The sequence below is a fragment of the Macaca nemestrina genome, chromosome 2, assembly GCF_043159975.1.
Source record: "Macaca nemestrina isolate mMacNem1 chromosome 2, mMacNem.hap1, whole genome shotgun sequence".
Taxonomy (NCBI): Eukaryota; Metazoa; Chordata; class Mammalia; order Primates; family Cercopithecidae; genus Macaca; species Macaca nemestrina.
This window is the reverse complement of record NC_092126.1, coordinates 191653884-191679564: the sequence shown is the minus strand read 5'-3', so window position 1 is coordinate 191679564 and position 25681 is coordinate 191653884. Positions and strand designations below refer to the sequence as shown.

Sequence of the window (25681 nt, the reverse complement as noted above, 5' to 3'; positions counted from 1 at the left end):
TCCTTTCCAGTCCTCTGAGTAGCCCAGCTATACTTTGTTTCCCACCTGATAAGGTATGGCTGTGTCCTCACTCAAATCTCATCTTCACTGTAGCTCCAATATTTCCCAGGTGTCATGAGAGGAGCCTGTAGGAGGCAATTGAATCATGAGTGTGGATCTTTCCCATGCCGTTCTCGTGATAGTGAATAAGTCTCATGAGATCTGATGGTTTTATAAAGGGGAGTTCCCCTACACAAGCTCTCTTGCCTGCTCCCATGTAAGATGTGCCTTTGCTCCTCCTTTGCCTTCTGCCGTGATTGTGAGGTCTCAGCCACGTAGAACTGTGAGTCCATTAAACCTCTCTTTTAAAATAAATTATCCAGTCTCAGGTACGTCTTTGTTAGCAGCATGAGAACAGACTAATATACTGTCCCTGTGTGTTGTGAAGTCACTTGTTGACGACCTCTTTTTCTTAAGCTGATTTAATTGGATTTCATTTTTTATAAACAGTAATGTCTTTCATAAACCCAGATTAATTCAATTAATAACATGAACTTGCAGAAAGTCTGAATTGGTGACATACATTTCTAAGCAAATAATATTCTACATTATGGAGTCTAAAAAGATGTTTCAAAATCTGTTTGATACACATCTCCTATCATTTTTTGCACAATTCACATTTTTTCACATATATTGCAAAACTAAATATCAATCCAAAGGACATAAGTGTTGTCAAATTATGAAATAGGAGGATGAAAATTGTGAGATTAAATTGGACTAAAGCAAGATTTGAAAATGGCACATCATTTCCTTTTGGACCTTCCATACACTTAAAAAGCCTTTTGATAGTATGCTGGCTTCTTAAAAATAAAGTCAATAGACATATTCCAGGGACACAAGGTAATAATGTCTTTAAGATAATAACTGATGACGCACCTTATTTGGAACAACTTTTGCAAGAAGATACTAAACAAGCACAGAATTAACACAAATGCCTGAGATTATATCCTCAAAGCACTAATTTTAGATAGCTTACACAATACAAAATTTAGCAAGGAGTGTTAAGGCAAGAAATGTGTCTCTGAATTGTTCTTCAAATCAATGCCAAAAGCTTATTGACTAAAGCTGTTTATACACAGATTAGAGCCACATCAGCTGAAACTAACACTACACCCTCTTCGCTTAGCTCCCTTGCATCTCAGATGGCTTATTAAATTCTTTACTAAAATGTCCTTTAGGGACTTCATATTATGTCTTCCTCCTCCTAGACATAATAGGACATTAAAAGAGCCTCTTATGCCATTCAGACTACTATAACAAAATTACATAAACTGAGTGGCTTATAAACAACAGAAATCTATTTCTCAGAGTTTGTAGGCTGGGAAGTCCAAGAGGAAGGCACCAGCAGATTCGGTGCCTATGTTCCTCATAGACAGCCACCTTCTCACTCTAACCTCATGTAGTAGAAAGAGTCAAGGAACTTTCTCAAGCCTCTTTTATAAAGACAGTAATCCCATTCATGAGGGCTTTGCCCCCATGACCTAATCACCTCCCAAAGACCTCACCTCCTAATACCATAACCTCCGGAGTAAGGATTTCAATGTATAAATTTGGGTAGACATAAACAATTCACAGCTTGGCAGAAAGACACCAGAACTGTTATATAACTAACTTCTGGATCAGTCTTTCCCACTTTTGTGAGCTTTTTCTATCCAAAGAAGAAAATTGATGGCTAAATGTGATGTCTTATGTCTGTTGCATGTTAAACTTCACCTTTGATAGAAAAATAATGGTCTGTCACTTGGACACTTTTTGCATTGTACTTTCTTTAACCTTGTTTTATGACAATTAATATTGGACAGAAAATGGTAAATGGGTTAAATTTTAAGTTGATGACTCAATTCAAGTGATTTTTATCATCTTCATTAGTTATCTAAGAATTAAAGTAAATACTTGCTCATTAATTACATTACATACTTCTTAAGACTAATAAGATAAAAGATAACTGCTTTGTCATGGCATAGAAAATTTCTTAAGTACATTAGCTCACATACTCTTAATTAGGTAAGAGTAGAATGCCATCACACGTTTTACAAAAATACCTTGTGCTGCCTTACAGCAAGACATATAATCCAACAGTGTTCCTTTTCTACTCTCATATGGCTACTGAGGATTTCCAAGAAATAATTTGCATTAACTCATATACTCCCATTTTATGCTATTTAGTAGTTAAGAGTATATGAGTTAATGCAAATAAATTAAACCTACAAATGAAGTTTGCTTACAGAATTATTTACATAATGTATTGGCTGAAAAGTTCTACTACATACAATGAAAATATTAAGTCTATCCTAATAGTAAAGAAATTTAAATAGAAATGGGTTAAATGACATTTATTTAACTCTTTTTCTTATAGTACCCCTCCTGAATGAAAACATCAAGACCTCAGCCAGGCACGGGGGCTCACATCTGTAATCCCAACACTTTGGGAGGCCAAGCCAGGCAGATCACTTGAGGTCAGGAGTTTGAGATCAGCCTTGCCAACATTTTGAAACCCTGTCTCCACTAAAAATACAAAAATTAGCCAGGCATGATGGCACACTTCTGTAATCCCAGCTACTCAGGAGGCTGAGGCAGGAGAATCACTTGAACCAGGGAGGCGGAGGTTACAGTGAACTGAGATTGTGCCATTACACTCCAGCCTGAGTGACAGAGTGAGACTCTGTCCCAAAAAAAAACAAAAACAAAACAAAACAAAAAAATACACAGGGAAAGTGGTACCTTGAGGAGTGATATGGCTTGACTGTGCCCACCCAAACCTCGAATTATAGCTCCCATAATTCCCATGTGTCATGAAAGAGATTCAGTGGAAGGTAACTGAACCATGGCAGGGTGGATAGGTCTTTCCCATGCTGCTCTCATGATAGTGAAAAAGCGTCATGAGATCTGATGGTTTTATAAAGGGGAGCTCCCCTGCACATGCTTTCTCTCTTGCCTGCCACCATGGAAGACATGCCTCTCACCTTCTGCCATGATTGAGTGGCCTCCCAAGCCATGTGGAATGTAAGTCCATTAAACCTCTTTTTCTTTATAAATTGCCCAATCTCAGGTATGTGTATCAGCAGCATGAGAATAGACTAATACAGTAAATATGTGCCAGTATAGTAGGGCGCAGCTGTAAAGATGCCTGAAAATGTGGAAGCAAATTTGGAACTGGGCAACAGGCATAGGTTTGAATAGTTTGGAGGGCTCATAAGATAGGAAGATGTGGGAAAGTTTGGAACTTCCTGGAGACTTGTTGGATGGCTTTGACCAAAATGCTGACAGTGATATAGACAATAAAGTCCAGGTTGAAGTAGTCTCAGATGGAGATGAGGAACTTGTTGGAAGCGGGAGTAAAGGTGACTCTTGCTATGTTTCAACAAAGAGATTGGTGGTATTTTGCCCCTGCCCTAGAGATTTGTGGAATTTTGAACCTGAGAAAAATGATTTAGGGCACTTTGCAGAATAATTCTTTTTTTTTTTTTGAAATGGAGTTTCATTCTTGTCACCCAGGCTGGAGTGCAATGGCATGATCTTGGCTCACTGCAAGGTTCACCTCCCAGGTTCAAGCAATTCTCCTGCCTTAGCCTCCCGAGTAGCTGCTATTACAGGTGCCTGACATCACACACAGCTAATTTTTGTATTTTTAGTAGAGATAGGATTTCACCATGTTAGGCAGGCTGGTCTCAAACTCCTGACCTCAGGTGATCACCTGCCTCGGCCTCCCAAAGTGCTGGAATTACAAGCATGAACCACCACACCTGGCTAGGTAGAAGAAATTTCTAAGCAGCAAAGCATTCAAGAGGTGACTTAAATGTTAAAAGGATTCAGTTTTATGTATTCACAAGATATGGTTTGGAATTGGAACTTAAGTTTAAAAGGGAAGCAGAGCATAAACGTTTGGAAAATTTGCCACCTGACAAGGTGGTAGAAAAGAAAAATTCGTTTTCTTAGGAGAAATTTAAGCTGGCTACAGAAATTTAAAATAACTAATGTGGAGCCAAATATTGCTCTCCAAGACAATGGGAAAAATGTCTCCAGGGCATGTCAGAGACCTTTGTGGCAGCCCCTCCCATCACAGGACCAGAGGCCTAGAAGGCAAAAATGGTTTCCTGGCCTAGGCCAAGGGCCCCCCTGCTGTGTGCAGCCTAGAGACTTGGTGCTTGGCATCCCAGCCACTCTAGCCTGGCTAAAAGGGACCAAGGTAAAGCTTGGGCCATGGATTTGGAGGGTGCAAGCCCCAAGCCTTGGCAGCTCCCACGTGGTATTGAGCCTGCAAGTACACAGCAGTCAAAAATTGAGGTTTGGAAACCTCTACCTAGGTTTCAGAGGATGTATGGAAACACCTGGATGTCCACACAGAAGTTTGCTGCAGGAATGAAGCCCTCATGAAGAACCTCTGCTAGGGCAGTGTGGAAGGGAACTATGTGATTAAAGCTGTCACACAGATTCCCCACTGGGGCACTGCCTAGTGGAGCTATGAAAAGAGGACCTCTATCCTCCAGACCCTGGAATGATAGATCCACTGACAGCTTGCATCTGTGTGCCTGGAAAAGTCACAGACATTCAATGTCATCCCGTAAAAGCAGTCGGGAGGGAGGCTGTACCCTGCAAAGCCACAGGAGCAGAGCTGCGCAAGACCATAGGAACCTACCTCTTGCATCAGCATGACCTGGATGTGAGACAGGGAGTCAAAGGAGATCATTTCAGAGCTTTAAGATTTGACTGCCCTGCTGGATTTCAGACTTGCATGGGTCCTGTAGTCCCTTTGTTTTGGCCAATTTCTCCTATTTTGAATGGGTGTATTTACCCAGTGCCTTTACCCCTACTGTATCTAGGAAGCAACTAACTTGCTTTTTATTATATGGGCTCACAGGCAGAAGGGACTTGCCTTGTCTCAGATGAGACTTTGGACTGTGGACTTTTGAGTTAATGCTGAAATGAGTTAAGATTTGGGGGAACTGTTGGGAAGGCATGATTGGTTTTGAAATGTGAGGACATGATATTGGGAGGGGCCAGGGGTGGAATGATATGGTTTGACTGTGTCCTCACCCAAATGTCGAATTGTAGCTTCTGTGTTTCCCACATGTTGTGGGAGGGACCCAGTGGGAGGTAATTGAATCATCGGGCACATCTTTTTCATGCTGTTCTCATGATAGGGAATAAGTGTCAAGAGATCTGATGGTTTTATAAAGGGGAGTTCCCCTGCACATGCTCTCTCTCTTGCCTGCTGCCATGTAGACATGCCTTTCACCTTCTGCCATGATTGTGAGGCCTCCTCAGCCACGTGGAACCGTGAGTCTTTTAAACCTGTCTTTCTTTATAAATTACCCAGTCTCAGGTATGTCTTTATCAGCAGTGTGAGAACAGACTAATTCATGGAGGATGAGAGGTAAATGTAGGTTGCAAAATTAAGCAGAGTAGTGGGAATTTGAGCAAAGATTTGAAGGAGTTGGAGTTAATTAACCAAGTGGTTATCTCAGGTAAGATATAGGGGAACAGCTAGAACAATGGTTCTAAGTTAAGCATGTATCAGAATCCCCTGGTGGGGGCAGGGGTTAAAACACATTGATGAGTTTCATTCCCAAAGTTTCTGATTCAGTGTCAGGGATGGGGACAAGAATTTGCATTTCTTAAATTTCCTAGGTGATGCTGATGCTGTTGATCCAGAAACTACACTTTGAAAATTGCTGAGGTAGAGGAAAAGCCCAAAGTGGGAATGTACATGAGAAATATAAATGTTTCCCTGAGCGAGGGCCGTGCAGGAAATAGCTGGAACTATTCTAAAATAATTTTACTCAAGAGGGCTCCCTTCAGAGCCTATGGGATGAGAACCAAAAAATTGTGGCCTGAGGGGAGAATTTTTGTGATCAATCGGAAAAGATAAGAGCTCTGCCTTGAAATTCTCACTTTCTCTCAACTAATGAAATTCACCCTTGTTTTCAAGACACTGATTCCTTCCCTTATAATCTAAACTTATTTCCCTATTGATGTCTTTATTTACATTTGACTTTAGCTACTTTTTTGTTAATATCTTCAGCTCTCTTGTTACCATGTGCTTCCCCACAGCAACATATATAATCCAACAATGTTTCTTTTCCACTCTTACATGGCTACTGAACACTTCCAAAGAAAAATTGCACAGTAGTATAGATTGATGCCTATTCAACTTTAAATGATACACAGAATTCGTTTATCTGCCTTTGTTCACCTTCCTTCCTATAGCAACTGTGCTGAATGTTCCTCGACCTTCATGATCCCTGCTTCCTCCCCTTCCACAGATGACACTACCTTCCATCCAAAGAGAAAATAGAAATTAGGACACATGAAAACCCTTAAGTTTCTGCCATTTTCTACCACCACCTTAACACATACATGCTCACATATTCACCAGCTGTAAATTTACTTCCTTCACTTACCTTCTTCTTTCTGACCTCAAATAGGACAAGGTAAGGTACTTGGAAAAGTATTTGACACCAATCGAAGTATTCAATACATTTGGTTGGTTCGTTTCACTCTTTTTTTTTTTTAAATAGGTAGCAATGGCCAGGCATGGTGACTCATACGTGTAATCCTAGCACTTTGAGAGGCCAAGACAGGAGGATCACTTGAGCCCAGGAGCTTGAGATTAGCCTGGGCAACATGACAAAACCCCGTTTCTATAAAAATTAGCCTGGCATGCTGGGGAGTGCCTGTAATCCCAGCTACTGGGGAGTCTGAGGTGGGAAGATCACCAGCGCCCAGGAGGTTGACTCTGACATGAGCTGTGATCATGCCACTACACTTCAGCCTGGGTGACAGAAGGAGACCCTGTCTCAAAATTAAATTAAATTAAATTAAATTAAAAATAAGTAACAAATCTATAATGGGTGCAAAATTTTAGAGTCTATCCAAACTGTTTTCTTAGACATACATTCCCTGGAGACAATCACAGTTAACCACCTCTTGTGTATCTTTCTAGAAATATTCCATATACAAATAAGCAAGTACATTGTTTTTACATAAATAGTAACCTGCCATGTACACTTTTCAGCACTTATTTTCACTTTAAAATATGTTTTGGAAATTCTTTCATATCAAAATATAAAGAGCTGCTTTGTTCATTTTAAGTATATACAATAACTTACTTGCCTACTTCTATTGATATACATATTCATTCATACCACGTGCAAATTTATTTATAGGGAAAGTTTTTAGAATGACTGGATCAAAATGATTGCCATATTGTCTCCCTGGGGTTACCAATCTATGTCAGCAATGTGTAAGTGTGCATGCTTTTCCTCACCCTCAATTAACACACAGTGTTTTTCATTCGCTCATTCATTTATTAAACAATTTTTGAGTGACTAGTGGAACCAAATTTTGTTCTAGGCCCAGCGATTAAAGTCTCCACCCTTCTAGATCTTACATTCTAATGAGGGAAGACATATAATAAATTATAAATGGTGGTTAAATTTGTAATTCAAATTTTTACTTTGCCGGATTTAGTTCCGTTACCACATACATATATCAAAGTATCTTCGTGTTTTAAAAAAATCAATTTTCTCAACTTTCCATCTATTGTTTGCCTTTTTTCAAATTTCTAAATTTGAAGTATTTTGTTAGTAACCAAATCTTTAAATGAACACTTCACATATATTTTCCCGATTTCTTCATCTTTTATTCATCCTTCAATATATTGTCTTCACCAATCTCTGGTGACTATAGATGCACAAGGTTGTGATTAATCATTTATGTGTTTTAAATTACATTTCAATCCAGATCTGTCTTCTAGACAACTCCATGTGGTCTATCTCATGATACCTTAGTCTCAATGTGTTTGAAACTACTTATTACTTTCCCTGACCCTATATCCTTTTCAATCCCTTCTAAACCTCCTTTTCTTATGTTCCCAATCAGGTAAACGACATTATCATCCACTAGTTGCCCACTGAGTAACGTAGGAATCAAACCTCCTTCTTCCTCAAGTCTCACCTTCTCCCCTCCAAAAATAAGCTATAGAATTGTGTCATACACTTAAGAAGCTGAAACCTGTTTTCTTTCTCTCCATCACCTTGTTTCATTTTGTTGGCTAGAGTCTCATTGTCTGTCATCTCAACTACTTAATAATAATAACTGGCCTGGTGTGATGACTCACACCTGTAATCCCAGCCCTTTGGGAGACTGAGGCAGGCAGATCACCTGAGGTTAGGAGTTCAAGACCAACCTGGCCAATCCCATCTCTACTAAAATACAAAAAGAAAATTTAGTCAGGCATGGTGATGTGCACCTGTGATCCCAGCTACTCGGGAAGCTAAGGCAGGAGAATCGCTTGAACCCGGGAGGCGGAGGTTGCAGTGAGCCAAGATTGCACCATTGCACTCCAGCCTGGGTGACAAGAGCAAAACTCCATATCAAAAAGATAAGTAATAATAATCCCTATCGTGGTCTCTAATCTTTTACCTATTCTGCTTCATCTTCAGTCGCTCTCCATTGCCTCCAGGATTGTAGTATGTAAAGAGCTTCCTTTCCATTCAACTTTTCAATCCTCAACTGCCGTAACCTATTCAAATTATTCTCCTACCATACTCTTCCTGATATTATAACTTTGCAAATTCTATTTCTTCTCCCAAAAAGACTCTCTCTGCAGCCTACTCCCCCCAACCATCTATTGAGTCAATAAACTAATTACCCAAGCCTAGCTTAAATTTAAAACTTCAGTGTAACATCTTTTCTACTCCTCCCAGGCAAAACTGCCATAACCATCTATGCATGATAATGGCTTTTAAAAAACACATTCATTAATACATATAATGCATAGGCTACTTCAGATAATAAATTGTGCTTTGTGTCTCATGTGGATGCAAGGGATTTCAAGAGATCCAGGCTTAAATACTCACTGCTGCCTGTCCAGAGAGAAAATAAAAATAAAAATTACTTCCTGGAAACTCCTGTAAAATTACTAGGATTTACTTGCCTTTGGACACATGCCCTACTAAACTAATCATTATTATTAGTTAACAGTCATTGCCAAGGAGTTATGATTTTTATTACCCATCAGGTTCATAATGGGAAATACCGATGGCATGCTCAAATTCGGATAATGCAGAAAGAACATATTTATGTAAGAACTATTTATAAAGAGGTGGTGTGGGTAAGGGAGCTTAATCAATAGTCTAGACGGGATGCCTGTTCACTGTGGCCAGGTATGAACTTAGATGTCAGAATTACACATGACCTGGACCCAGAGACAAGTCCCAACGAGCCACCAGTGCCAATTTGGTGTGACAGACAACTCTCGAGCAGCAGATGATAATTGCTTATGCCACTGCTGAAACCTCGTCTGCTCAGCAGGCAACCAGGGAAACTAGTTTCCATGCAGAAGCCATGCCCAGATCCTATTTCCCACCTCATTGTGGCCAACGGGCAACATCTTTGCAGAACTTGTGGCCTCAAGTAGAGAAAATGTCTTAACAGCAGCTATCTTGTTCATCATGCGGAATCCTCCCTCAGCTTCTGCTGAGATATCGGCTGAAGCTGGCCTTTAAAATCTGCCAAGATTTTTCCATATTCAATATTTCTATTATCAATGGATGTTAAGGGAACAATTTTTCCGTAGTTGTTTTGACTGGCTTGTACTAATGAGTCTATTTCAGAGTTCATGTTATTAAATTTACTGCTTGTTACAGTCTTAATATTTTATTTACCAACTGGTATAGAAGCATTTGTATATTTTTAACAACAAATATGGCTGCTAGTATCTCTACTAGTATAAGAAAAACAGGTTTAGATGCCTGGTAATCTTTTTTTAAAAATGACTACCAGAATGCCTTTATCTCATCGTATTGCGGTGATTCCTATATGTAATAGTGAGCTATTTGAGAAAATGTTTTAGGCCATATTCTTTTTATATCCAGAGTGCCAACTATAATGGTGGATAAATAAACGTTTGCAGAGCAGGTGTACGTGTCTTTTCCTAAACTACTGATAAGCAATGTTCTTCCTGATTGTATGAGCTGCATCTTTTATGCACGTGTATTACATATAGAAACTAACACACACTGTATTGCTTAATAAACATTGAATGATTGATGCTCCAAACTTAGGAAACAAGTTCAAAGGTTTAGCATTTATGTTCTCCAGTATTTTTTAATTCCATTGAGATGACAGTTCAGATTTGTTCTGTGCTAGGGAATATATAAATCCATCATCCTTTAACCATGTCATTTCTGAAATATCCAACATACTCTATAATCTTTTATAATTTTCTCTAAAACATAAGAATTTTATTAGTATCTGTCTCAAGTGTACTTATGTATTAAAATACTTTCAACCTAGAGATAATAATTGCTACTCTTACAGTAGTAACCAAAGTCAACGAAGTCCAGAAGTAATCAGAGTAACTGCATAAGAACTTCTTAAGTTTAAAATGCTAGTCCAAAAATCTTGGAGAAAACGAACACTCCAAAAATCTCCAAAAAGGAGAAAAAATCCAAATCTCAAAAAAAATCCAAACCTTGCAAAAATCCAAACTTTGGAATCCAATATTTGGATTTTTCTCCAAAAATCTTGGAGAATTGATACTATTTGGTATCAATTTCAGTATTCTCAAATGGTAAAAAGAATGTCAAGTCAAAGTACTTGAAGAAAGTTCTCCTTTCTTGTCATTCAAATACAGACAAATGCGTCCTAATTATCTTGGAGCTGAATCTCAATACGTTAGTATGTTAATTATGTCCCGTCCTTCAGTGTGTATCTTTGCATTCCATGATAATTTACTGTATAAAACAGGAAGAAACAAGATATTTTATTCTACAGCATTAAGTAAAGCCAATAAAATAAAATAAAAATAGAAAGATACCCTTCTTATTTAAAATCATGGCCTTTTTCAACTTTAGATAAAGCCAGTGTACACTGATACTAAACATACTAAACAAGTCTCAGCCAATCACTGCCTGCCTTATCCAAGTTTAAAAGGTAAGTTTTTCCTCATATTTTCATTGACAGCCTTGGTTAGTGAGCAGACTGAAAGACCAGATTGCATATGAGCAGAGCTCCAAATCATGACCATATAACATCTGCCTTGTGTTGAGTGCTGAACATTCTGTAATACCATTAATTGAAGATGACAAATCAACTGCCCAATTTCAACTGAGAGCAATTAGCACTCACGCTATGTTACTAGACTTCTGCTGTCTGCACCAGCCCCACCAAGCCATGAGTGCCCGATAAATGTCAGTATTAATCATTTGTCTTATTTATGCTACTCAGTTAATCATCTGGTACTTATTAAGCCTACCTGATGTAAAATGCACTTTCAGTATAAAGCTTAAGAGAATCAAAAGAGAAAAAGTAGATTGAAGACTAAAGAAGAGAATGAATACTTTTAATTTAACATATTTTCAAAAGAAAAATGGAATACAATGGAAGAGCTTACATTATGATCTGGTGAAATACCTTTTATTCCATTAATTACATTTGTATAAAATATAAGTAACAGTCTAATTGCTGGTGCTAGTAAAAAACAAAAATAAAAGAGAGGGAAATAAATATGTTGTACTTGAAATTGCTTAAACTTTGCCAGCTTAGCTTGGTTCACTAATTATTATTGATCCAAAAAAAATCTAGCTGGACACCATGGCACACGCCTATAATCCCAGTTTTTCAGGAGACTGAGGAGTTCAAGTCAAGTCTGGGCAACATAGGAAGACCCCCATCTCTTAAAAAAAACTGAAATTGTTAAATCAAATATCATCACTAAAATTAATTTTCTTTTAAACATCACAAGCTTTCATTAAGTTTTAACACACCCTAAGCATGTCATTTTTCTAAATAATTTAACATAATGTTTTTATTCATGTTTAAGAAAAATAGCTATTGTCACCCCCCATTTTGAGATAGACCTTGTCCAACTCAATATTTTTCCCTAGATTAAGATATTTATCAGATAGCTAACTTTACAAACAAAAGTTTTAAAATATTTTTCATATCTTGCACATAGTTAAAAAACAACGTTTTAGTAACTTTCCAGTAAGGGCACAGAATACCCAGACCCTTTGTGTAGTTCCTGGTGATAACCACTTACATAATCTATTATTAGATCCAATGTCACCATGGAGAAAACTATTTGCCTTGTTTATTACTCAAGGAGAGGGAATGGTAGTCAAGGCGGAGGAAAAGATCACGACCATAAGCTTTCAAAATTTCCATCTCTAGCTTGCTAAGACATTACCTGTTTTTCATTTTAACTTACATAATAGGAGAGAGTACCCCATTCCTCATGTATGGTAATTGTACCGTATTTCCTCCCACCATCCCCTTTACATATTGTAGAATTAGAAAACTTGATATTAGACAATGATGGTACTACAGATACTATCAAAGGAAGACTGGGGTAAAAATTAAAATGCTTTTTACCCAGCTAGACTTATTTCATAACGATTAACAACATTAACCTCAATCCTAAAGGTAGAGTTGCTAGCCCTATACTCCAGATGACAAATAAAAATATTAAGTGTTTTAGAAGCCAGGTACCTAACAGGTTTATATATAATCTTCAACAACCCTTCATAATGTTTGACATTTATTTTTTCCCTCTAGAGATAATGAAGTGGAATCTTTTTTTTTTTTTTTTTTTGAGACGGAGTCTCACTCTGTCACCCAGGCTGGAGTGAGGGGCGCGATCTCAGCTCACTGCAAGCTCCACCTCCCGGGTTCACACCATTCTCCTGCCTCAGCCTCCCGAGTAGCTGGGACTATAGGCGTCTGCCACCATGCCCAGCTAATTTTTTTTTTTCTTTGTATTTTTAGTAGAGACAGGGTTTCACCATGTTAGCCAGGATGATATCGATCTCTTGACCTCGTGATCCACCCACCTTGGCCTCCCAAAGTGCTGGGATTACAGGCGTGAGCCACCGCGCCCGGCCGAAGCTGAGTCTTTTAAAGTTGAAATGACTTTCCTGAGCTCACACTATTATGTGGGGGAGTCACTTTAAATTAATTTTTCTTGAAATCTAGTGTCACAGGATCTTTAGGGTGTCGCTTTTCCAGCCTGAAGCCAATGTGGCTAGTGGCGTCTTTGCGTCAGTTTTACTCAGACCCACTGGACTTGTTCTTCCCACTCATCCTGGAAGGCTGCACTTAGTTCATACAACTGGACCAGATCCCATGCTTGCCAAGGGAGAGCTAGATGCATAGAGGCAAGGGGTAGTGAGTGAGTGAGCGCAGGGTCCAGCCATTGCACACAGCTGCAACTGCAGAGGGGCGGGCAGCTCCAGGAGCTGGCATAGGTGCCAGCTTCATATAAGCCTGCAGCTGGATTAGATGCACCACAAGCAGGTTCCACTGTGGGCACCCACCTCTGGATGAGGGGAACATGATGGCACTCAGAAGCTGGAAGACTCCAGAAATCGCAGAGCCCCAAAGAGCGTGTCATCTCAAGTGCACCGCTCCTTGAGTTCCCAGATGGGTCACAGTTCTTCCTTCCTTCTCATCACCCACAACCTGATGAGTGGGGGAGCTGTGTTTCAGCCCTGTTTGTGTCACAGCTCTTTCAGTTCCACCATTTGACAGGTCCTGAGTTCTTGTCCCACGTTTAGGAAGAATGATAACTAGAGAGTGGGCAAGGTGAAGGGCTGCTTTATTGAGCAACAGTACAGCTCTCAGTACAGTACAGCTCTCAGTACAATACAGTAAAGTACAGCTCTCAGGAGACCCAGAGTGGTTGGCTCCTATCCACAGGCAGGTTGTCTGTGGCTCTCAGGGGAGAAGAGACGCAGTACCTCCTATTTACAGGCAGGTTATCCTGACATTTGTGTGGCCCTCAGCGGAAAGGAGTCCAGGAACGGATAGCTCCTCTCCACAGGCATGTCGTCCCAATGTCTCTGTGAGTGTGGCAGAGTCCAGGGGTTTTTATGGGCTTCAGAAGGGAGGAAGTGAGTGCTGATTGGTTTATGGGAGGACCTGGAAAAAGCACCACAAGTTCTAACTCCAGGCCATGGAACAGGGAGCCCAGCCCCCAAGCTTCAGGTCAACCCTGACTTGAAGGTAAGGTTTTACCAGGTACCTGCCCCTTTCCACACAGGAGCCTGTCTGCCTCCTACTGCCATCAATCATGTTGTCCATGGCACCAAGGCTGTTCGTGCCAAGGGTTGCCTGCAGGTCCATGCCAAGCCACCATCAGCCCATCAGCACCCCCTCAGCCTCCCTCTCATGCTCGTCAGTGCCCAAAGCCCAGCGGGGGCCAGAGTGGCAGGGGGCTGTCAGTGCCAACCTGAGTGCACAGATACCCGGTCAGGTCACGACAGAGCCTGGGCTCAGCTTCGACTTTGCTCTGAAATTGAAGCAGGTGCTGGGAGCAGGGTGCCAGGTGCCAGGCAGTAGGAGCAGGCACTTCTGAGCCTGAGGGGGCAGGGGAGCTTCCTGGGCCCTCAAGAGTGCAAGGATGCCCAGGTCCACTGCTGCAGCTAGACAGTTACAGCTGCTCCCAGAAACGTAGGACGCCCACCCCAGCAACTCAGAAGGTGGCAGGTTCCCACCTGTTCCTGGCTCCTGCTGGCTTCGTGGAGCACATGGCCCCAGTCGCACCTTCTCTGCTGTAGCTGGCACCTTCCTGACAGCTGCTCCAGACGGGCTGCCACTGCCATCAATTCCCACTCTTAAGAAGTACATACAGCTGCTGTTAGGGTGGATGGCCACTTTCAGGAGGTTCCCTAATGCACTATCCAGCCCCATGGCCTGTTTCTGCAGCTTCCTCATATCTGCGGCCGCCTAAATAATACGTATAATAAGTTCACACTTCAGGATTAGTTGTCCCTCAACTGAATTAGGAGAGAGGTGTGCTTTACCAAGGGCCCTCTTAGCCTCTCCAGGGAGGCAGTAGGCACTAAAAACAACGACTGCTTTTAACTGCTTCATGCTGACAAGGGGCATTGTTTTGGGGAAAATGACAGTCAGATCTCTCTCAGATGCCTATTCCATTAAAAGGGAGTCATTGTCCGAGGCTCCAGTTGCATGACCACTTGGAGTTTGATGGCCTCTAGGTGAGAAGACACAAATTTCACAAGGAGGGTAAGTATGCATGGACCAAATATGAGTATTATAAAAAGAGGAGCTAAAAGGAAAAAACCTTAAAAAAAAAAAAAAAAGGACTAATTATTTGGAAAACAATATTGTGGCTAGAGCTGTTTAACCCTAGTGGAAGAAATTGAATTTTGTACAGGGACAATTAAATTTTAAGAGAGAAATAGCTATTTAGGGGAGTAGATAATCCTTTGGGAATTCAGTATTAAAGAGTCCTTGACAAAAACACCTTATGGTGAGAAAAAGAACAAAGGCGAGAACAATAAGCAAAAGCTCTCCCCAACTACAACTAAGGGGTTGGGAAAAATAGCAGGTTAAAGGTTTTCCTGAGATACGCCCCCATGATCATGCTAAGAGAGGCAGGGGGCAGACTGGAGAAGAGAACTCAAATTCCTGCTCCAGTGTCCAGGGAGAGGTCCAACTTCCTCCCTTCAACTTCTGAACCACTGGAACCAGGGAGAGGAGCCCTGGGACCTGTCAGTCCTGCTGGACGATTTGGGCTGGACCCAGAGACCTGTGTCTCTAGGGACAATCCACCCTCCAGTGGTCCCCATTGCAAATTGGACAGGTTCAAGGTGGCTTCCTCCTGCTGTCTGGACAGTCCTTCCTAAAACGCCCTGGATTGCCACATTTGTAGCAGTTAACAGATGCGTCCCAAGGACCCTGGGGTTTGTGAGCCTGTTAGGTGGCTGTTAGAGCCTTTGCCTTTTTCCTGTGTCTCCTTTCCCTCTCTTGGGCCTCCTCCTGATTCCTATTGTAAAATACCAAGATGACCACTTTCAGGAGGTTCCCTAATGCACTATCCAGCCCCATGGCCTGTTTCTGCAGCTTCCTCATATCTGGGACTGCCTAAATAATACGTTCACACTTCAGGAGTAATTGTCGCTCAACTGAATTAGGAGAGAGGTCTGCTTTACCAATGGCCCTCTTAGCCTTTCCAGGAAGGCAGTAGGATTCTTATCTAATCCCTGGAGTATCATGGGTAGCTTGGAGTAATTGAGAGGCTTAGTTCTAGTCCTACGTCAGCCCTCCCTCCTGTATGCCCACCTGAAAGTGTTTTCTCTTCCATTCTCCCATTTCATCACTGGGGACCCATTTAAGGTACTCTAATGGTACTGCTATTCTTCCAACTGGATAAGGCTCATCCCATTCCCTGGCACTACGTGAGATACAAAGCTCATCCCCAGAATTTTCTGCCACTTGCAGAACAGCCTGCTTTTCCATGGTAGTCAGGATCTGATTCAAGTAACATGACATCTATCCAGGAGAGTTTAAATACTTGGATTAAGTCCTGGAAAGCCTCTATATACCTGACAGGGTCATCTGAAAACTTGCCAAGATCCCCCTTAATTTTCATTGCTTCTTTATCATAAGCAGGTGACACTGTAGAACCAAGTCCTCCCAAACAAGGGAGAGAAAAGGAGTCCTGGGAATTGGGGACCTGGCCTAATCAGATGCTTCCCAAAAGGAAAAAATCAATATCTCACATAAAAAATCTCCCTGTATTCACAGGACTGTATTGACTCCTGACATAGTGGAGGAAAGAAAGAAACAACTTGAGTGCAGAGGAGGGAAAGGTGCCTGGGGGGAAAAGCCTCTTGCCCTATGCAAATGGGTTCCTTTTGAGTATGGGAAAGAAAAGTCTCAATTGTGACATCCTCCTTGCTTCTAAAGATAGACAGATACTACACTGTTCTGATTTACACTACTGATGACAGCCAAAATCTCATTCTACCCAGTGATATTATCTTTGTGGTGTGTAACAACACCCTTAACATTGTATGTAAAGAAGAGGACAGTGGCCATGGCAGTCTTGAAAGAAAAAGAGAGAGAGAGGAAGGAAGGAAGGAAGGAAGGAAGGAAGGAAGGAAGGAAGGAAGGAAGGAAGGAAGGAAGGAAGGAAGGAAGGAGGGAAGGAAGGGAGGGAGGGAGGTAAGGAGAGATGGAGGAAGGGAGGGAGGGAGAGAAAGAGAGAAAGAAAGAGAGATATGGGAAAGACTGAAGGTCCTATTGTTGCACCCTAATGGGCAATCAGGGACTGGAGTGGAAGGAATGATGGAAGGAAGGATGGGAGGGAGGGAGGGAGGGAGGGAGGAAGGAAGGAAGGAAGGAAGGAAGGAAGGAAGGAAGGGAGGGAGGGAGGGAGGGAGGGAGGGAGGGAGGGAGGGAGGGAGGAAGGAAGGAAGGAAGGAAGGAAGGAAGGAAGGAAGGAAGGAAGGAAGGAAGGAAGGAAGAAAGGAAGGAAGGAAGAAAGGAAGGAAAAGAGAGAGATTGGAAAAGCTGAGGGTCCTATGCTACACTCTAATGGGCAATCAGGGACTAGAGAGGCAGGGAGGAAGGGAGGAAGGGAAGAAGGAAGGAAGGAAGGAAAGAAGGAAGGAAGGAAGGAAGGAAGGAAGGAAGGAAGGAAGGAAGGAAGGAAGGAAGGAAGGAAGGAAGGGCGGAAGGGAGGGAGAGAGGGTGGGAGGGAGGGAGGGAGGGAGGGGAAAGACTGAGGGTCCTAGTGGTATACCTTAATGGGCAGTCAGGGACTGGAGTTAGTCCAGGGGCTTTTGGATAACACCAAGGAGTAGCCTCAGCCATACCTTCAGTTGCCCCAGGACCTCCTTCCAATCCACACAACCACTAGACCTCCATGAAGAGAAACTGGATTGGAACAAATCTCACATTCTCAACACCTGAGGGTGATGGGGGATTGACAGTGTTCTCCCTGGCAAGCCTGTCCTATGTGTCCTAAGTCCAGCAGCAATGATAGTCATTTCTAGTTGGCCGACAGAGGCCCAGTATTTTCCTTTCATTCTGGTGATTGTAGAGTTTAGGGACTCTGAAAACTGGACATAAAGCAGCAAATCTGCTAGTACTCACCCCTCCACAGATCCTGGATGAGCCCCCAAAAATGTCACAGGATCCTTAGGTTGTCACTTTTCCAGCCAGAAGCTTCTGTGGCCAGTGGCACCTTTGCCTGAATTTTACTCGGCCCACTGGGCTTGTTCTGCCCACTCAGCCTGGCAGGCTGCTCTCAGCTTGGCTGTCAGCCAAGACTCCATGCCTTCCAAGGGTGAGCCAGGCATGGAGTGGAGCAGCAAGGGGTGCATAAGCAAGTGAGTAGGGGATCCAGCTACTGCACACAGCCAGGCATGCTGTCTGCTGTGGCAGGGCAGGCAGCCCCAGGTGCCACTTCTGTGCAACCCTGCAGCTGAATCAGATGCTCTGCAAGCAGACTCTGCTGTGGGCACCCACATCTAGATGAGGAGAATACAGTGGTACCCGGAAGCTTGAAAATGCCAGGAACTGCAGAGCCCCAAAGAGAGTGTCACAGCCCTGGTTCAGGGAGCCCTTAGGTCTGGGCTCCTGGAAAGGCCACAGCTCTTCTTTCCTCATTGCCCACACTGTGGCAAGCAGCAGGGTGTGATTCAGCCCTGTTTGTGTTACAGCTTTTTCAGTTCTACCATTCAGTGGGTCCCAAATTCTTGTTCTGCTTCAAGGAAGAATGAGGTACATGGACAACTGGAGAGGAAATAAGGCAAAGGAGTGCTTTATTGAGCAATATTACAGCTCTCAGGATACCCAGAGTGGGTAGCTCCTATCTGCAGGCAGTCATCCTGATGGCATCTCTCCACCCCTCAGCAGAGAGGAGACCTGGAGTGGGTAGCTTCTGCCTGTAGGCAGGTCATCCCAACATCTGTGCAGCCCTCAGTGGAGAGGAGACCCAGAGTGGGTAGCTCCTATCCATGGGCAGGTCATCCTGTCATCTTTCCAAGTCTGGCTGAGTCCAGGGTTTTCATGGGCTTCAGAAGGGAGGAAGTGCATTCTGACTGGTCCATGAGCAGCCATGGAAAAAGCACCATAAGTTTTCACTCCTGGCTACAGAACAGGCAGCCCAGCCTCCAGGCTTCAGGCCATCCCTGACTTGAAGGTGGAGTTTCACTGGGGGCTTGCTCCTTTCCACCCAGGAGCCTGTCTGCCTCCTGCCACCATCAGTTACATCATCCATGGCACTCAGGCTGTTCATGCTGAGAGGCGTCTGCAGGCCTGCACCGAGCTGCCCTCGGTTCCCCCTTGGACTCCCTCCCATGCTTGTCAGTGCCCAAAGTCCAGAGGATGCCAAGGTGGCAGGGGGCTGACATGTCAGCACTGCTTCGAGCATACACACAGCACTTGGCTCAGCTTCAACTCTGCTCCTAAATGAGAGTGGGCACTGGGAGTAGGGAGAGATCAGGCAATGAGAGTAGGCACTTCTGAGCCTTCGGGGGCACAGAGGGTTCCCATGACCCTGAGAGCATAGGAATGTCCATGTCCACAGCTATAGCTGGGGGCTGCTGCTGCACCTGGGGGATGGGGCTCCCACCCTACCAACTCAGAAGGGTGCAGGGTTCTCACCTGCTCCCAACTCCCACCAGCTCCCTGAAGTGCACAACCCAGCCTGCGCCGCACCTGCCACAGCTGGTAGGTTTGCGGCAGCCTCTCCAGATGGGCCATCACTGCCATCACTAGCACTTGTGGGTTTGTTTTATGTTTTGGGTTTGTTTGTTTGTTTGTTTTGGAGACAGAGTCTTGCTCTGTCACCCAGACTGGAGTGCAGTGGCACAATCTCAGCTCACTGCAACCTCCACCTCCCAGGTTCAAGCAAGTCACTGGCCTCAGCCTCCTGAGTAACTGGGACTACAGCCACACACTGCCATACCTGGGTAATTTTTTTTTTATTTTACTAAAGATGGGGTTTCACCATGTTGCCCAGGCTAGTCTCGAACTCCTGAGCTCAGGCAATCTGCCCACCTCAGCCTGCCAAAGTGCTAGGATTACAGGCATGAACCACCATGCCTGGCCACAATTGTGCGTTTTATTCACAATAGTTGATAGTCTCTTAATTAGCCGAAGTCATAATCTCAGGAATAAACATCAGTTTCTGTTACCTTCACAACTCCACTTCTGCCATATCTCCCCACCCTTCCTTTACGTTCCACCCCACATACTCAACTTCTTTTCTCTTTAGGTTTCAGCAACAGTCAAACAAAGCAAATAGTACAACCTACTGAGTCTGTACACGTGTATTTGCTCTCTTTTCCACACCAGGTACTCCTGTAGCTGGTTTCAGTGTGTTCATTGAATGTGGTGTCATTTTCTCTAAGATTGTCATTGTTGCAATTTATTTTCTCAAGTGTAGCAGACTACCAAGCAGGTGTCTCTTGAAAACAATAACCAGATCCATCTGAGCAATGAAGTGTGTGTATATGTAAATTCAATTTAAAATTAGAATGCTTTCTTCTTTCCAATTTTTTTTTTTTTAATGTCCCACTCTGTCACCCAGGCTAGAGTTCAGTGGCAGATCTCAGCTCACTGCAACTCCACCTCAAGCAGTTCTCATGTCCAAGCTTCCCGAGTAGCTGGTATTACAGGCACCTGCCACCACACCTGGCTAATTTTTGTGTTTTTAATAGAGTTGGGGTTTCACCTTGTTGATCAGACTGGCCTCAAATTCCTGACCTCAAATGATCCACCCACCTTGGCCTCCCAAAATACTAGGATTACAGGCATGAGCCACTGCGCCCTGCTCTTTCTAAACATTTTTAAATATCTAGATATTTTTAAATATCTCAGATATTTTCTACATATCTAAGCTAGAGAAAGGGACTTCTAAAAATCTTAAGGGTGTTGCCCCACAGCCCTAATAGTCTAAGAATAGTCTGAAATCGTCTGAAAAAGAAGAAAGTCTGTCTTGGAAAGAATTATGCATATGACATTTGGGGCATGTAGTGACTGTCAATCCAATTCATAGAGAGACACAAAGTTTTGAAGAAAACTATACTAACTTGGACTAAAAGGGAAAAAGCTCAAAATGAAAAGACTTTCTGTCGGCAGAAAGCAGGCTAAGAAGGCTATCTAGCTATAATCCAGACTACTTTCCAGAGACCAGACAGGATCTGTTCAAGAGCAGAGTCAAGAGCCTGGAGAGGGTTTCAAGAGCCGTGGAGTGCAGTGAATTAGAGAACCAAATCAGGAAGCAGAAGTGGACACTAATGACGGTGAATTTCTAACCCTCAGAGGAGAGCACTCTGATAATATTTGTCTGGGTGAATTTCAGGTCAGTGGCCACTATGTGTTTCCCGTTTCCTTATCTTTTTGAATGGAGGTGTCTATTGCAATTATCCTGCCCTCAACTCACCATTACATATAAAGGATTGGAGAACAGATAAAATGCCTGTGTAGTTCACAGCTCTCTGAGTCAAGTGGCATTGCAGCCTCAAGTGGAGCCTCATCTGTTTCTTCACCTGATACAATACATGAGATCATGGACTTCAAGACTGGTGCCATGATTAGACGAGATTTGGGGGAGCTTAGGGAGCAGGTGAATATATTTTTCTTATGAAATGGATGGAAGGCATTGGAGCCAATAGACAAACTAAAGGGAAGATACTTCATAAACTAAGAAGGAATAGGTCAGACATCTAGGAAACACAAGCACACCCCTAAGTTGGACATGGACGGTTAAAGCAAGACATTGTGGGAAGGGATGAGTATTCAAAGTCAAAAAGTTAAGTGTACAAATCTGAGAAGTATACGTCAGGATCCTAGAGGCCAGATCCAGCAGGCAGTGATTTTAAAAATATAGGGAAAAGAAAATGTATACATATACATGGCAAATATAGGCAAGGTTCCATGGACTGAAGTGCTGTAAAAGCCTTGCGGTTTCCCATCTCTCTCTGTAAGCAGGTCTTCACTGGTACAGAAGAGTTACACAGCAATCCTACATATTTTCATACTCCAGCCCTGCAATCGTTCCCTAAATTCAAAGCTCTACAATCCCAGGCTCAGAATCTAACTACAATCTCATCTTTTTTTCATCCTTGCACATTACCTGAGCCCACTTTACACCTGCTCCTGAAGCTCATCAGGACCATCAATGCTGTCCTATTTTCTCAGCATGTTGCCCTCTCTGGCCAGCTGTTTTATGAAACTAGTACTGATCCAGCACACCCACCAACCTTTTCCCTTGGCCTTGGACCCCAGTCTGCAGCCCAATTCTTGATCCAATCCTGAATAAATTGAATTATGTTTTACTTAGCAATACAAACCCTAATTTTCAAGCACTAATGGAAGAGTAAAAAAAATCGACCATTTTTATTCCAGTTACCTTTTGAAGGTTATAATTTCAGCTATATTCTCGAAAGCGTTCTTTAATCTTTTGCTTACGCCTTTCTCTGGAGCAGCAGCACCACTCTCTTCAAGCCGTACCTTGCCACCTACACACCCCACTCTGCCAAACCTCAGATATCCCTTCACTTACCTTCTTAAACATTGCTAAGACTTCTGACTGCCTACAAAATAAAACCTAGTGTCCTCGTCATGGCATGCAAGCCTCCTCTTTGTCTTCCTCAGTGAATTTTCATCTCTCACCTCCAACTCTAGCCCTAAAGTGCCTTTGCAGTAAGCAGGTAGCACATCAGACTGCTAATTTCACATGTCTGATGCATCCTGCATTTTTATGCCTCTGCTTCTGCTCACACTTTTTCCTCTACCTGCAAAGCCCTTCCCTGTTTAATCATGGTATGATTAATTAATTCTCCCTCACCAGTATTTCCAGGATACTTTATATATATATCTCCATAATGCCTTTATTGCATTGTATAATTGTATTATAACTATATGTTAAGAGGTTTCATTGCCAAAGCTAGCTTCTTAATGACAAGTGCAAAGTGTTGTTTTGTTTTGCTGTTTTGTTTTGTTTTGTTTTGTTTTGTCCAGGGGTAGATTTTTCTTGGTGGTGGTAGGAAAGAGGTTTTTTGTTTGTTTGTTTGTTTGTTTGTTTGTTTTTGAGACAGAGTTTTGCTCTTTTACTTCTGTTGCCCAGGCTGGAATGCAATGGCACAATTTTGGCTCACTACAACCTCTACCTCCCAGGTACAAGCAATTCTCCTCTCTCAGCCTCCCAAGTAGCTCAGATTACAGGCATGTGCCACCACACCCAGCTAATTATTTGTATTCAGAAGAGATGGGATTTCGCCATGTTAGTCAAGCTGGTCACGAACTCCTGACTTCAGGTGATCCACCTGCCTCAGCCTCCCAAAGTGCTGGGATTACAGGTGTGCACCACCACACCCGGCCAAAAGAGGTATTTTTATAACTCTCAGATTTATTTATTAGCACAAAAATAACACTCACTAAAAAAGTTCTTAAAGTAATAAATGAAAGCAAAGAAATATAAGAGCAAAAGGTAAGTCTCAGAGTTGAAAAGGCAGTAAAAAAAAATGGAAAGAGCTATGAATACATTCCTACTGTTACAATCAACACATGTAGACCTGGTTGCTACCTTAAACATTAATTTTATTGGATAATTGCTTACATTTGAACACCCTTCTCATTTTATTATATAATCTTTATTTTATAGAAAAAGTAGTTACTTGAGGGCCGGGCATGGTGCCTCACACCTGTAATCCCAGCACTTTGGGAGGCCAAGGCAGGCAGATCACTTGAGGTTGGGAGTTCGAGACCACCCTGACCAACATGGAGAAACCCCATCTCTACTAAAAATACAAAATTAGCTGGGTGTGGTGGTGCATGCCTGTAATCCCATCTGCTCAGGAGACTGAGGCTGAAGAATCACTTGAACCCGGGAGGCGGAGGTTGTGGTGAGCCAGAGATCACGCTATTGTATTCCAGCCTGGGCAACAAGAGGGAAACTCCGTCTCAAAAAAAAAAAAAAAAAAGAAAAGAAGAAGTAGTTACTTGATAAGCCTCATGACTGAAATACAACTATTCAGTAATACATCTCTGACAGAGAGAAAAATGATGGTAGAAGAATAGATTTTTCTACCAATTATTTGTTGTGTTGTCATTGTAGAGATTATTAAACATCTGTGCTTCAGTTATCTTATCTATGAAAAGAAAGACAATAATTGTACCTGCCTCAGAGGTTAGCTATGAGGATTAAATGGGTTAGTGCATGGAAAGCACTTAGTACATTGCATGCAGAAGTAAACACTCAGGAAAGATGAATGTTATTGTTATTCTAATTAAAACAGCCAACTTGTAGGTATTCATGAGGTCTCGACAGAATTGAATTTTACTTCACAATGTTATTACAAAAACTATTTGTGTATGACAGCCCTCTCAGGCTATTTACAATATAAAATGAATTAAACTGTGTGGCTAGGAGCTAGTAATTTAATCTTGAGGACAATATAATTGGATATCAAGATCAAACAAACACCTGAATGTAAATAAGCATTAGATTTTAAAAACTGAGTAAGCAGAGGAGTAAATGCATCATGCAGCTAAATCAACAAATTGGCAAATATTCATGTTGAATAAAACCTGGGGAAGTCTTCTTTCTCTGTTATTATCAAGAAGGCTGTATATAACACATGAGACTGAGGGCTCTACTTACAAACTAATCTTGATTCTTTCCCAGTGGAGACATTCAAATATAGAATGCAGTCTATGTTCTAAGAGTAGGAGGGATATATGTAACATACTCTATGTCCAGTAACCCAGAAGTAGTCACTAGCACCATAAGGATGCACAGTCGGAACTTAAGATATAAAGGAACATTAAAAAACCTGGTCAGAGGCCATGTCTAAATTAATAAAGGTAGATGGTTTATTACATTTATCATTGTAAATAGCAAGAGAAATAGGAGAAAACTAAAAATAAAACCCAATGTCATTGGTTGCCTTTGTTTTTCTATTTTCTTTGTTGTCTATAAATACAACTATCAGAAGATTAATTACAGTTCTAAATTTAACATTAACAAGATTTCTGGAAAGCTACAATATAATTATATGACAGATAAGTTTTGTCATATAATTCTAGAATATGACCCCAAATGTTTATTTTTTTTTCTTGGCATTAGGTACCATTTTATTGAGCTTAATTTAAATGCTACAACTTGATGCTTAGGGAAATCCATTGAATTATCAACTAATTCACCTTCTAATTTTAAGCTTGTCAATTTTGCTACATAATTAATTTTTATTCTGGAAACTCACATAACTCTTTCTGACACTTTCTCTTGTTTAAAATTGTATTCAAAAGGTAATTTTGGAATCATCTCTTGAAGAGCTCTTATCAGGCAAATTAAAATGAAAAGTTATTTTTGCTCATATTATGAAAACTGTCAGTACTTTTAAATCAATTCCCATAGCACGAAATAAACACCATTGCAGGCCGAGTATGGTGGCTCACACCTGTAATCCCAGCACTTTGGGAGGCCGTGGTGGGCAGATCACCTGAAGCCAGGAGTTCTGAACCAGCCTGGCCAACATGGTGAAATCCCGTCTCTACTGAAAATACAAAAAATTAGCCTGGCGTGGTGGCAAGCGCCTGTAATTCTAGCTACTTGGGAGACTGAGGCACAAGAATTGCTTGAACCTGGGAGACAGAGGTTGCAATGAACCAAGATCATGTCACTGCACTCCAGCCTGGGGTATAGAGTGAGACTCTGTCTCAAAACAATAAAATAAAATAAACAAAATAGATAAACAAACAAACACCATTCCAAAGGAATTAACCAATTAAGAAAATATTCAGTTTTTTAAATTTAATATTTAGTGCAAATTTTATGATAAGGGAATAGAGGAAATATTGGAAGTAAAGTAGAAAT

The 25681-nt window shown here is 41.9% G+C and overlaps 1 protein-coding gene and 1 long non-coding RNA gene across 6 annotated transcripts in view; one reads left to right on the top strand and one right to left on the bottom strand.

Moving 5' to 3' along the window:
* Nucleotides 1–25681, bottom strand: part of LOC139362087 (uncharacterized) — a 130134-nt gene that overhangs the window by 90560 nt on the left and 13893 nt on the right. The gene's annotated exons all lie outside the window — the stretch shown is intronic.
* Nucleotides 1–25681, top strand: part of LOC105477400 (5-hydroxytryptamine receptor 1F) — a 206194-nt gene that overhangs the window by 167817 nt on the left and 12696 nt on the right. Inside the window, exon 1 of one of the 5 annotated variants that reach the window (XM_071092567.1) lies at nucleotides 7571–10977. The exons of the other annotated variants lie outside the window; for them this stretch is intronic. The gene's annotated coding sequence lies outside the window, so the exon portion shown is untranslated. Of the gene's footprint in view, nucleotides 1–7570; nucleotides 10978–25681 lie in introns of those variants that run through there. 5 annotated transcript variants of the gene reach the window in all.